At 37.0% G+C, this 11,392-nt stretch overlaps 1 long non-coding RNA gene across 1 annotated transcript; it reads right to left on the reverse strand.

Annotated features, from left to right (window-relative positions):
• Nucleotides 1-8,661: 8,661 nt before the first annotated feature.
• Nucleotides 8,662-11,002, reverse strand: LOC110352843 (uncharacterized). The gene is made up of 2 exons (XR_002402499.4): nucleotides 10,729-11,002; nucleotides 8,662-10,289 (listed from the first exon to the last, which is right to left on the reverse strand). It is a non-coding gene; the product is annotated as an uncharacterized lncRNA (long non-coding RNA).
• Between the last annotated feature and the right edge of the window lie 390 nt (nucleotides 11,003-11,392).

Genomic DNA, 11,392 nt, shown 5'->3' on the forward strand with positions numbered 1-11,392 from the left:
GAAAGTTTTGTAGTTCACTGAACAATATATATTTATATATATAGTTATCAGTATTCTTATAGTAAATCCTTTTTGTTTCAATAACTTTCTACTATACCTTAGCAAGAGTCAAACAAAAACATTTATTTTATGGATGCTTTATGATTTTGATTATTTCCTTTAAAGAGCACCTCTTATTCTCTACAAAGAATTTGAAGGCAATAGAGTATGTTTTATACATGAAAAGTGCATTTATAAAAGTATCACTACACAGTGGTTTGTATCTGATGACAAAATAAATTATAAGCAATAGAGTTAAGATAAAGACATTATAATTATATAGGAATATGGTTTTGGTTTTCATCCTTTCTACTCTTCATCATATTGGACTGAAATTTTCACTGACAACTGAGTCAACCTTTTTCACTTTCACAAATTTGTATTTGAGAAACATGATGTCTTTTCCATGTTTGTTTAGCTGGGAAGTTCAAACTGTATCATTAAACACATACTTTCAAATAAATAGCACATTTTTACACATTTCTTCCACCCTAAATTTCTAATGTTTTTGCCAAATTTACCAGAAGGTGTATTTGTTTGTTTGTTTCTTTTCCCTTTTCCTAATTGCCTATCATTTTCAGATGAAGAAATGGTGGAGGAAAATGCATAGAAGAGCAAATTCATATTCCTACATGCCTATTCCATTTTGTTTTGTTTTGTTTTTCCACTGATTAGTGGTTTTGTACTCTATGGAGTACACTATACTCCACATTGTATACTATGGCCAGATGAAACCGAAGAATGAACACTAATAGACATCACCTGCTCTTATACAAAGAGACATATATAGTACGTATCACAACCTCCATTTTACAATCCTGTGTTACTCTTTAGTAAGTTGCTTTAGGGCATTATGCAAAAAGACAGTCAAGAAAGAGTTCGTTTCCAATGCATGGGCTGTGATATACCCTAGAGCAATCCCAAAAAGTACTCAAAAGATTGCAAAGCTCTGAAAATTCTGTTCTCACTAATTCACATCTTCTGTACTCCTCCAGATCAAATCACTTCACCACGTTCTTGAAGCACATGTACAAAAAGCTGCAAAACTTTGCTGTTCTTCTCATTGATTCACCTTCATTCATGCTTTGATAGAAAATGTTTAAATTTCATGAAATACTTTATTTTCTTTGAGCGAGGGTCATTGCCATCATGAAAAGTTGAGAAATATTGATCTCGATGATCAGCATGGTTTCCTCATTTACAAGTACATTAATCTTTTTTCATGTCTGTTCAAAGTTCATCTGTTTACTACGAGTACTCAACAGTAGGTAAAAATATGGATTATTGGAACTCAGATGTAATTAAAGCCAAAGGTTTAAAGATGTAGAATACACTAGAAAAATCCTGCAGAAGCTATAAATCGTAATAAAAAATCTCATACAGGTTTCTCTATGGGTCATGAAAGATTATTTGAATCTTTATATTCAAAACAAAGTAGATATTTGAAAGTAGAAAAAAAGACAAAATGCAGTGAAGTCCAGACAAAACATCGACCTGTGAGGTGTTTGCTTTATTAATTTTCATGAGCATGTTCACCTTAAGGTTACAATGTATTTTCAGCAAATGCTTACAAATCCTAGACTAACAGAACCATGGTTTGTACCTTCAATATTCACTTCTCTGAAATGGCTGAGCTGTACATACCTTTCTAAAGAGTGCACCTACCTTCTAAATGCAAAGACTCCCAGCTTCTAATTTCATTTGTGGTCCTAAAATATTTGGTCTTTTTTGAAGGATCCAACATGTATTCTTAATAAAGAATACATATGTCTTAATTAAACACAGCATCCTTGAGACAGTTATCCTTAAACCATAGAGTCAGATAGCATGCTTTTATATTTCATAAACACAATTATCTGAAAATCAATTCACCATACACATGTCCAGTCATCTCATAGAGTCCCAACTACCAGCCCGTCACGCAGCAGATTTCAACACCCCATGGACGATATGTATGTTAATGTAGATCAGGATTGGTACAAGCATAGCAAAGCCCACAAACAGACATTGTTTGTCTCCTAGCCGTAGAACACAAGGCTGTGTTTTGAAATATTTTTCTCTGTCTTGAAAACAGTGTGTCATGAAGGGTACAATATCTATCACTGACATTCTTATGAATATACTGGATAAACATCTGTCAGAAAAACTTTAGTTGCAATTGATCTTGCCTTGGGGCAAGTAGTTGGATTAGACATCTTTACTAGACCCCTTCCAGACATGTATTTATGAGTCTCTCCATCTATATTTCAAGCTTGCTGAATGCTAATCAACAAATTTCTTGGGTCTTCAACAAAATGGTTACAGGCTTGATTCTGACAAGCAGCCTTACAATGCTGAGTCCTAAAGACAATGGAAGGTCATGGGTGTAAGCATTGTTAAAATAAAAATAAATAAAAAAAAAAAAAAAAAGTTTTGTAATTGCTGCTAAGAAACTACAAAATAGTATCCCCTCAATGGTAAGGTTCTCCCAACAATAACCATGACTGTGGCTTTCTAAACATATATTCAAATTGGAGGTTTTACAGAAGACTACTCAAAACTTCTGGTGAACTGTCTTGAATGCAATTCTCTTCAAACCTGTTATTAGCTGTACAGAAATTCCTTTGAAAACAACTATACAACAACAACAACTATAAAACGAGCAGGACAGGGTGTCAGATTGATTCTTTCTCACACAGGTTGCTCCCTACCAAACCACACACATGTAGCAGCTACTGAGATTTGGCCTTATAGGTGGCCAGGTACCTTTTAGATAGGTGTGATCCGTATACTGAAAACACTACAACTTTGCATTTCAGGGATGACAGCCTAACCCTATGAAATAAAGAGATGCTTTGACAACAACTTCTGAGTTAATAATACAGTTAGTTTTGCTTTTGGTTGTTTGTGGTGCTATTTATTATTATTTATTTTTTTTTTAATAAGAAGCTTAATCTTAGAGCACTTTTCAAGCAAGATTATTGTCATTTTTCTGTATTTTGCAAGTAGGGAAATGAAACAAAAGGTAATGATGGGGGTAGTAGTTAACTGAATCATGAAAAGACCTAGATCCACATCAGTACTTAATATACTATGTTCAGCTTTTACTACAGTATGAATTTGCTTTGACAAAAAAAAAAAAAAAAATGTGTTTAGAATCCTCAGAATGATTTTTCCTGACTGATAGGCAGAAAACCAGCAATCAGAAAATATATGTTTAAGCACAGTCAGTTCTATTGCCTTCTTTTGACTGAATATACCATCACAAACTGTGGAAAAACTTATTTAACAAGCAGACCTTTTGAATCAGATGTATAAGAACAGCAATCATGATGAAGGAAAATTATTCCCATTAATTCCAGAGCCCAATATTCTGCAGTTGAGAATGACAGAGAAATCTGGGAGAAAAATGATTTCTAGGAACTGACTAGAAAATATGAAATTGCAGGATGACATTTTTTAGGAGATGATATATTGATCCTCACTGAGGTAGATGGTAAAACTTTTATAGACAGAAATATGAACAGAATTTTGTTTCTCATTGCTATGAAGGAGATGTCTCATATTTCAGGATATTTAACATAAGCTGCTGAAATTGTCATTTGGAGCAGAAACAGTTATCCAGATTTCCCTTACTGGAGTTCAAAGCCTTAACTGTTGGGCCACAGAGAGATCAAAACAACGTGTTCCCTCTTCCCCCTCTTTGGCCCAACAAATATTTAATAATTTTAAGCAAAGGAGAACATTATCAATGTCAAGAAATAAAAAAGGACCTGTCTCATGACACTACACACCATGGTCATTACCAAACTGAGGCAGATGGCGATTCAAGTAAGAATTAAACCTGTTTTTTTTCACAGCCTGCTGTTCTCTGAACTACTGGGTAAAAACTGTGAAGCACCAACAGTGTATCTCCTTTTGGTGTCTTGTGCAGAGCTTTGTTCTTTAGCAGAATCTGAACAATTTCTAAGGAATGAAGCCCTTAATATGAGGAAACTAGAAGCACCTCTTCTTTAATTCCAGACAGGCTTTTTGTATTCATTCCTGGGATGCTTCTGGGTAGGCTTCCAGCAGAACTTCAATATCAGCAGCTTCGATACGCCGTATCCCAGGGTGAGGTAGCAGCTAAATAGGATTTGAAGAATCTAATTTTTGATGTTTGACATCCTAAGGCATGCCTACCTCCCCTGCTTGAGCTTACAAACCCTACCACCACCACCCAACTACCCCCCAGTTCACTTATCTTTGAAACAGGGATTATTTTCCTCTTTTGAAAAGAACTGTGAATGTTTTCATGTGTTTATTTAGCTATTTATTTTTAGCCTACAAGAAAAAAAAATACTAAGAACTCTTTTTCTTGCCATTTCATGCCTTCTTCTACTTTCTTTCTTGCTTCTCTCAAGATAAATTGGTGCCATTTCACTTGTTCCTCTCCTGCCAAAGACAAATTACATCATTTTCTTTTTATTTCTTTGCTTCCTTTGGCTCAGAGAGATCCCTGGCTTCTTAGACAAATCATACTTGTATTTGAATTTTCCTGTATGGAGTATACATATTGAGATACATTCCAAAAGAGAATAGGTTAACTTTTCTTTCAAAAATTAAGATTTAATCCAGCCCTGTTCTAAAGTCACTATAAAATTTCTGAATAACGTTAATACATTTTGAGTTAGGACTTAAGGGACCAACCCCTGCCATAATTTACATCAGCATGACTGAGTGTAACACTATGGATATATGCCAAGATTTATACAGATAAAATCTACTTGCAGTTATATCTGAAGTCTTGCATCCTCTCTACAGTGAAGCAACAGGGTTTTTTTCTTTTTCTTTTTTTTTTTTCATTTTCCTTTTCCCTCTTTTTCCTTTTTATTTTTTTTTCTTATTTTCTATGCAATTTTCCATGTTGTTTTCTGTTTCACTTACTTCACCTTCCAGATTATAATTTTTCACTGCATAAATTTTATTATGCTCTTTTTATTTGTATATTACATTGAGTTTTTTTCTTAAACTAGACTAAAACTGCATTCACCCTCAGCTGAATACAAAATAAATAAATAAATAAATAAATAATAATAATAATAATAATTTATTTTTAATTGTATTTTAGCTGGGTTTGAGATAATCCCCTGCCTGCTCCCCTAAACCTGCTGAGAATATGTCTATTCTCTTTGCTGGGGAGACTGCAAAGTGCTCCTTCACAGCACATTAAGTTTCACACAGAGAGGTTACTATTATGAGGAGTTTCAATTTGGTTTGGCCGCTACTTTTTACTAGCCCTTGAAAATGTGTATATGCTGCTACACTATAAAAGGGCAATTCCAGCCAATAAGAGAAAATAACTAATATAATCAAGTAAGACCATATATATGGTGCAGCTGGGTGTTTTGCACTGTTATTAGAATCATAAAAAAGGATGATTATCAGTTTTTAAGGGTAATGTGCTGGCTAATACATCTGTTTATGAGTTGGTAAATCCATGTCTTGCTGCTTTTCAGGCAGGGAATCACTGCCTCTACCTCATTCAAACAAGACTCATGATTCAGGGAATTAGGACTGTAAATACCATCCTGCAGTCAGAAAGAAAACCACATGGCCAACTTTGACTAGGAAGAAAATAAGACAGCATTTTGAATTGCAGAATGTAACTAGACTCAACAAATTCATTAAAAACTGATTGTACCTGACACATAACTCAGGTACTTATGTAACTGAAGTTGTAAGATAAAGCCATGAACACATTTCACATGGATCTCTTGAAGGCTTCTTGTAAGGGGATACATGTCGTCGTGGTTTAACCCGGTGGGCAGCTAAACACCACACAGCCATTCGCTCACTCTCCCCCCTCCCTCTCTGGGATGGGGGAGAGAAACGGAAAAGTGAAGCCCGTGAGTTGAGGTAAAGACAGTTTATTAAGACAGGAAAATAATAATAACAATAATAACAATAATAACAATGATGATAATAGTACTACTAATAATGTATACAAAACAAGTGATGCACAATGCAATTGCTCACTACCCGCTGATCCATGACCAGCCTAAACCCAAGCAGTCCCGGCCCCTTTCCCCTGGCTAGCCACCCCTATGTATTGTTTAGCCTGATGTCAGATGCTATGGAATACCCCTTTGGCTAGTTTGGGTCACCTGTCCTGGGTCTGTCCCCTCCCAGCTCTTGCTGCACCCCCAGCCTGCCCGTTGGCAGGACAGAGCAAGAAGCTGAGACGTCCTTGGCTTGGTGGAAGCACTGCTCTGCAACAATTAAACCATCAGGGTGTTATCAGCACTCTTCTCATCCTAAGCCAAAACATAGCATTCTGCCAGCTCCTAGGAAGAAAATTAACTCTGTTCTAACTGAAACCAGGACACATGTACGAATGGATAATATTTCGCACTTTTTTTGTAGTGGGTTTCTTTTAAATGTTAAGTCATACGGAAGGTTAGGGAAAAATAATAAAATAAATAAATAAATAAATAAATAAATAAATAAATAAATAAATAAAACAGGAAGCTATTCAGGTATCCTCACTACTAAATTGGATTAACTGTTATCAGCATTCCTGGCAGACATCACCCCAGAACTAAAGAGAAAGAACTTAACTTGCCTGGCTACCAGGAGAGGGTAGGTGAACTTTCCTCTAATTAGAAATTAGTGAGAATTCTCATGCATAACATATAAAACGTATAGCAAATATATATTCATTTTCATAATTATTTTTAAATAAAACAGGCAAAAAGCACATATATTAATATAATACAGGCATCATTAATAAAGATAATAATATGGGAGTTTATTAATTTTTATCAGGCCAATAACTTCAAATTATTTCATCTCGGTGCAACACTGATCTTGGGTGGTGTCTGGAGTCAGGAGCCACAAGTTCCTAGTCTTTGCTGATGTGCTCTCTATTCAGGTAGTTGACATACTATATTTAAAATACATTCCTATACATTGATATACAAAACACATTGATATAACAATTGTTATAAAAGCACACTGTTTTCCACTCCAGTGCTGAGGTAGTTAAGTCACAGTGCACAGAAAATAAAAATCCTTCTTTTTGATGTTTCTGAAGGCATTCTTGTCCTTCCTTTCTTGCCGTACAAAGACAGACACCACGCTTTGCTGTCAGGTATGTTGGTAATGATGAAATCTGAAGTTGGAATCTCCAAGTCTTCTATGTGAAGGTGGTTCCACTGATTTTCTTAGTCATGGCCATACATCAGGGACAGAGCTACAGCTTGTGAAGGAGGCTGGTCTCAGACACTGCAGGACCTCTCAAAGCCATGTATAGGCATAACAGATCTTGAAGAGCTGATATGATAGGCTTATAACAGAATATCAAGAAATAACTCAGCTTCAAATTTAAGGCAAATGATGTGTATCATCCCATGTAGCGCAAATTTGCAAGAGATGTCATAATGAGAAACACATCATCTCCACTCAAACAAAGCAAGATTCAGCTTGCAAATTAGGCCAATCAGATGTACATATCCACCTGAGGATAAGGCAAATAACTCTCCAGACACCTTATGGCCCCACTTGTTCTCCATTGACTATAATGTGAGCTCCAGTGTATTCCCAAGTGCTATCATTTTAATTTATGTATTTTAATCTGTGAGCTGAATCCCACCTGAAGCATGCCAACAGGAAGCTGTATTTTTTCTCCATTCTACCACCATTAACTTTCTTGACAGCCCAACTTATGTGTGTACCACAGTCTGATACTGTATGAACAGGACAAGACAAACATTTTTAAATTCAAAAAAACGTGATTCAAAACAATGCTGTGAAATAAACTGGGAATCAAGAAACAGCTTCACAATGGCTGTCAGAAGCTATTGATAAACTGACAAAAACCTGTAGCTCTGAAATAAACTGATAGTATAATTGGAGCTCTAGAAATTGCAATTTAAGCACATGCAACCACTGTTAATTTTGCACATGCTGTTTTGTTGTTGTTGCTGTTGCTTTTTTTTATTATTAAAAGAGTAGAATCAGAACTGAATTTTGATACATCTTTCTTTTAAAAAATATGTAAATAAAGTAGACCTGTTGTTTATTTTATTAGGTCTAGCAATGGTTAATAGAGACAGAACCTCTAACATCACCTCAGCAGAATGACTGATTAATTTTATTGAACAGAATCTATGAGAAATACCAACTGATATAAAATTCCTCAATTATTGTAATTATATTGTTTCTGGGGAAAAAAAAAATGCTTATTAAAAATGACTGAAAGTTTTCTGAGTTTTTTTTTTCTGTCATGTTTAATGCTTTAAGTTTAATTATTTTTAACCTCTTTTTTAACCTCTTTTTAACCTCTGTAGTAAACAAAGGAATCTGAATACTGATCACAATGTGATCCCCCTCAATAACAAGGAACAAAAAAAGCACAGTAGTAGTAAACCATTTGAGAAAGATAAAACACGCAAGACTTTTTGTATGTTTTCCACCTGAGTTGCAGAACTATTTCTAATAGTCAAGTTTGCTTTGTACTAACTCCTAAGGAATACATCAGAGGCTAGAGGAGGATCAAAGACTGGTTCATGTAAAAGTCATACCACTTTGTTATTTTACTAAGTTTCAGAAAAAAAAAAGGGGGGGGGAGGGAGAAGGAGGACATAAAAGTCATGAGAGGACTATTCTCTGTATTCCTCTTTTATTCAATCCTTTAACTAAAGTTCACCTGTTGTTTTGCTATAAAGATGAAACTATAAAGGCATTCTGATCTATCACATATCACTTAATCATTTAACACTTTCCAGGAATGCAGCTGCTTGAGGTCTTAAGCGAGGAACATATTTTCAAACACCATTTTGGGTGTTACGAAACCAGTGGCTGAACTTGGTATTGATGGCAGTCCACAAAAATAAACCTTCAAACTTCTTGGTAATGATGTAGGGAAAGCACTCCTCACCATGGCTTCTCTCAGGATAGTCACTTAATATCATGACCCATTTCTACCAGGCAAGCTGACTCAGGACATCTTGGAGATATTGTATGTGATCAGTCAGATAATAAATGAGTATGATGCCTTTTATACATAGCTAGTCACACCCCAATGTCCAGTCATCAGAGCTCACATGAAGACCATCCCCTTGTAGTTCCTTTCTTCATGAGATGTTGACTTTCTGTACTGGCCAGACTTTGACTTAAAGCCGTGACATTGAGGGAAGAGGACGAGCTCTGGACCCAGTATCACCGCAGACCTCACACTGAAGATTACCTCCAGATGCCAGCTGTTGTGTGCTGGCATTTTCTACTTTTAGAAAATGAAGATATTTCTCTTTTGGCTTCACCATATCTCTGTAGCAAGCATTGGTTTCAAGTGAGTTATCCTATAAAAAATAAGGGTTAACTGTGGTCCATTTTTTCCCACTCTTCATTTTCCAACCACCCAGCCCCTACCTTTCTGGTATTTTAAAAATATGTTCCAGCTATGATTAAAGGTTTCTTTGTTTTGCCTTTCAATTTTGTCTCTGCAAGACTGTAAATGCTTTTATATGAGAATTGTAAAGCACAGAGCATGCATCTGTTTTTAAGCTTGGGAACTATTACAGTCATTATCTGCTTCTATAATTTGCCCTTTTTATACTAATTCTTTCTCGGCTTGAAGGGCATATTGCCTATACGTTGTTTCTTTGTGGTTCCATGTCTCATTTACCCAGAGTGGCACAGCAGGTCAGCTAAATTAAGGATTAGATAGACAACAGCCAAGATATTTCTCTCATCTCTATTTTCTGTCCAGTTTCACAGACAGAAATGAAATATTTAAGTTCACAGAACGGTAAAGCATACTTAATAAAAATATTTAAGAGATAAACGTTAAAGTTATATATCTACTATATCTACTTGTGATACATCAGACCTGCACAGGAGGTGAACAATAGAACCACTAGGCTACTTTTTTTTTTTTCTCCTTAGTTGTAGTACTAAGAGTCTGATTTATTGCAAATAGAGCTCCCAGAAGCAGACACGGTGACAAGGGGAGCATAGGGCTATGGACAAATCCCTAACTTCCATGTATAACTTCTTGTGCAGCTGCATACCACCTTTCTGGCACGAAAGTGGACAAAACAACATTTGGGCCATCTTCCCCTCTGAATGTTCCCCCTCCTCATCAGTTCCCACACTGCAAACACTGCTTTGCAGCAAGAACAGATGTAAAGCAGAGAAAAGCCGGTGCTTGCTTTCTTCTTTCAACACATCAGTCCAGTTAAGGTATCGCTGAACAGTGTGAGGCCTTCTCTGAGACAAGTGCTGTACAACTGAGGAAAAAAATCGTATTAACTCTGTGTGTAACAGTATCAGATGGTCACTTCCAACAGAGCAATGCGGCCACGTTCACATGTTAACAAGGTGAAAAACTTTTATTCAGCGCCTACAGCACACACCACGGCGAGCCTGAGCCCCCGGGCTGTGGTGAACGCCCTGCCCCTGCCAGCCCCCAGCAGGCTCTGTTCCTCCTCCAGCCACATCACCCCCTGTCTGCTCTGCCCTCGGGCCGACATTTCGCATAGCAACCCGCCCACCTGGTCTGACGCCCCGCTGTGACTGGCCCGCTGGCAGCACCAGCCGGCCCCGCCTGTGCAGCCACCACCGGGTCACAACAAGAAGTCCCTCCCAGCCACGTACCCGGGGTGGCCATTTTGGCTCGGCCACCCTTGGTGGCAGGGAGGTGCCATGTTTTAAACTGCCATAACTTACGTGTTTCAGCACTGCTCTGTGACTGCCTGGGGGCTGTTTCCTCACACCATTTTACCCCATATGTTCTCAGGCAACCCTGTGACTGCATGCCAGGACCAGCCTCCCCTTTCGATTGCCTTTCAGTTATAGGGTTTCGTGGACCTGAATTTATTAGTTATCTGGCATTGATCACTGTGCTGCTCATCTCAGGAGAGAATCAGCTCCTGCTCCCAACTACAAATACTGCATAGAGAATTTGGATTGACGTCTTAATCTGTTAACAGCTGGTATCTATTATAACCAATAAAGTTCTGATTAGCCATGAGGTAGCTCTTGATAAATAAATATCAGGACACCCAATGAAAGAACATTATGGCAACCCACAGAAAGAGTGTTTAGAATATTATTTAAAGGCAGAAGAAAAGCGTTTTTCTTCTCAACAGTTTTATCTCTTGCATCAATTGCAAGTGTCGCCTTGCTGTTCCCTGCAAGCTTTTCTCCAATTTGTGTTGAATAAAAAAGGATAATGTGATAATGATGGAATAATGGAGAATGCAGAAATGGAAAGGCACAACACAAGGCTCAGCAGAATCCAATAAAATCAAGAGAAAGCGTTAAGTTTGGATCACAGTACAATTTGTTGGTGAAATGATTACATAAACAGAAGTGAACAAGGATCTTCATT

Source organism: Anas platyrhynchos, chromosome 1 (genome assembly GCF_047663525.1).
Source record: "Anas platyrhynchos isolate ZD024472 breed Pekin duck chromosome 1, IASCAAS_PekinDuck_T2T, whole genome shotgun sequence".
In the NCBI taxonomy this organism is placed as follows: domain Eukaryota; kingdom Metazoa; phylum Chordata; class Aves; order Anseriformes; family Anatidae; genus Anas; species Anas platyrhynchos.